This window comes from Primulina tabacum, chromosome 9 (genome assembly GCF_025594145.1).
Source record: "Primulina tabacum isolate GXHZ01 chromosome 9, ASM2559414v2, whole genome shotgun sequence".
Taxonomy (NCBI): domain Eukaryota; kingdom Viridiplantae; phylum Streptophyta; class Magnoliopsida; order Lamiales; family Gesneriaceae; genus Primulina; species Primulina tabacum.
Window position 1 is genome coordinate 15,001,399 of NC_134558.1, and position 3,333 is coordinate 15,004,731.

A 3,333-nucleotide genomic window follows, 5' to 3' on the forward strand; every position below is an offset into this window, starting at 1 on the left:
ATGCAAGTTTAGCTTGAATATCTATATCATCTTTAAGATTATAGATACCACCCCCATTTGTTGAATTATTGTTTTTAGTTGTTGGTGGTTCTATTGTGCCTATATTATCCAAATTTTGAGCATTTTCTGCTAATGAATTCAAATATTCCATAGCTTCATTTGGGTTTTTAACTTCAAAAGTTTCATTACACATGAATTCTATCATTTGCCTATCTTTAGGTATTAGACCTTCATAAAAGTGAGAAACTATTCTCCATGTTTCAAAACCATGATGTGGGCATGTATTAAGTAATTCTTTATATCTATCCCAACATTGATAAAACGTTTCTCCTTGTTTTTGAGAAAAAGTTGTAATTTGTCTTTTAAAAGAGTTTGTTCTATGGGAAGGGAAAAACTTTTTGAGAAATTTTTGTTGCATTTCTTCCCATGATCTTATTGAACTTGATCTTAAATTTTGTAGCCATGTTTTAGCTTTATCTTTTAAAGAAAAAGGGAAAAGCTTTAATCGAACTATATCCATGCTACAATTTTGATCATTATAAGTGTTACAAACTTTATCAAATTCTCTTAGATGCAAATATGGATTTTCAGAATCTAAGCCATGAAAATTTGGTAAAAGTTGAATAATTTGAGGTTTGAAGTTGAAATTAGATGCATCAGGAGGAAAAACTAAACATGATGGGGCACTAGTTCTAATAGGGTTCATATGGTGCCTAAGTGTTCTTAATTGATCATGTTCTTGATTATTATTATTATTATTATTATTATTATCATTATCTTGATTATTTGAATTATCATCCATGTTTAAATTATTTTCAGATACTCGAATAAGTCTACCACTTTTTTTTCGACTCCAAATACTCATACAAAAAAAAAAACACAACACAATACTTATAAATAAAACCTAATTAACAAGTATAAACTTAATTTATACCTCCCCGGCAACGGCGCCAAAAACTTGCTACTACTTAAATAATAATTCACCCAAGTGTAGGTTGTCTGCAAGTAATATATTTCGTAAGTACGAGATCGATCCTCAGAGAGGTTATTTTGAGTTTAAATTTATTAATTTATAGATTACCAAATGCAAGAATGAAGTTTACAAATTATAAATTTTGTCAAGGCTTGAGGATTTATTCTTGGTTTATGTAATATTGTTTAACTAAAAGTAAAACAAAAGAAACCACCATAAATAATGGTTCCAAGAAAATTAAACACACACATAATATAATATAGTTCCCACTATAGAAAATACCGAATTAACCGATATATTATATATGGTACCTATGATTATAATTATAACTATATAAATAAATAATTGCATAAAGTAAATGTTAAATTAAATCATTATATTTCATTTAGAACAACCGGCAGAGCCACGCTATTGTCTAAATGAAATATATTGATTTAATAAGTTAGTTGCGGTAAAGTAAAAGTTAGTTGCGATAAAGTAAATGTTAGTTGCGGAAAAGTAAAAGTTAGTTGCGAGAAAGTAAAAGTTAGATGCGAAATATAAAAGTTAGTTGCGATAAAGTAAATGTTAAATTGTTAGATGTTAGTATTAAATCATAATATTTCATTTAGAACAACCGGCAGAGCCACGCTATCGTCTAAATGAAATATTATGATATTATTATATAAATATATATATATCTATATATATATAATAATAATAAGTGATGAAATATTTATTGTATCAAAATTAAACAACAAATCAAGATAACCACTTTAATGGTATCAAGCATTTGATGTAAATTGATAACAACAAATAATTCATTTTTATACCTACAATAAAAATAAGTTAGTTAAATGAAAAGAAATAAAGAAAGAATATACAAAATATAAACAATCTTATTTCATCAAGAATGCATCCTCTTCACCTTGACATAATAGATTTAGCTTGTCATAAGCTTACTTTTGATCAACACTAAAATATCACTCATAGTTGAGAACATGAAAAAAATATATTGGAACTTAGAACTTTGATAAACACTCACACTATATTTTACAATGAGATAGAATGATTCTCAAGCTAGCACAAGGCCTCTATTTATAGGCCAAATGAGAGAAAGGGTCAAAATTTTTATTAATGTCATGTAGTTGCAATAGTATTCTTTGTCTCCTCCAAGTTCAATTCCATGTCCCTTTTTTCAATGCTTTGTTCCACAACTTTAATCACCGAATTTGACTTTGCTCAAAACGGCAAACATGTGGGGAATTGTCTGTAGATGAATTTGGCTACTTGGTTCACCTCATTTGGTTAAATATTGAAATAGTTATGATTTTTTTACTATATGCTGGTCATAGTAAAAGTAAATTTGTCCTCCTTTTGATATTTGCACAATTTGATCATCTTAATGAACTTTTTAGGCTATCATGTCTTCTGCAAAGTTGTAGATAATTTCTCAAGGATTCCAAACATGTTTGAGTTACCTCCATTTGAATTTCTAGCTTGAGTTATCATTATTTTACCAACACGTAGAAAACCTGAAAATAAAACATATTTAGTAAGACAATTAAATATAAAAAAACAATACTAAAATAACATAATTTTATAATTTTAATGAAACTTAAATTTTAAAATACAGGTTTTAACATACAATAAATTATTAATTATAAGTTTCATCATACAACACTTTTTCACACCCACTTCAGTATGGCTTATCATTGGTCTACTGAAACTCTTAGTTACACGACTCATTAAAAATGAATACAACAAGGTTCTGGAAAAGACTCTTTTCCAGTTTACAAACTCTTCTAAAAGATGTAGCAAAGTGTTAAGCTAGAAGAGATTTACGAAACAGCAGCACAATATGATCTCAGAAGATCGGATATTGAAAATAAAGCGTGTGATGCTTTTCTGTATGTTGAGCTTTGAGGATAAGTAGTTGATGATAGCTCAAACTTACGTTGGAATAATCGTTGTGTGGATAAAGATAATAACGTTGATTTCTATATAGGATTTGTAACGTACCGTACTTTTTACTACTTAAAATTTGCGGAAAAATTAAAAATTTTCTTAAATATAAACATCCATACGGTCGTCAACTCATCGTTCATAAAAATACCTTTGAAATCATCCATCACCAATAAAAATTTTGCTAAAAGAAAAGCTTGCTCAAAACATCTCGTATCAAAACATAAAATCAGAGTATTAAACTTGCACAAGGTCATTAAAATAACGTGGGCGGTCCTCGGGTTAGCCTCCCGCTCAGCCCAAGCCTGCTCCTCGGTCCCCACCGTCAGTCTCCTCATGAAAATCCTCACCTGCATCGATCAAGTCTAGTGAGTCTAAAGACTCAACACGTATAAACTGGAAGTAACAAGTACTAC

General features: G+C 29.1%; 1 non-coding gene across 1 annotated transcript; it reads left to right on the forward strand.

Annotated features, from left to right (window-relative positions):
• The first annotated feature begins 263 nt into the window (after window positions 1-263).
• LOC142504662 (small nucleolar RNA R71) lies at window positions 264-374 on the forward strand. Its single transcript, XR_012804287.1, has one exon. It is a non-coding gene; the product is annotated as a small nucleolar RNA R71 (small nucleolar RNA).
• Window positions 375-3,333: the final 2,959 nt, after the last annotated feature.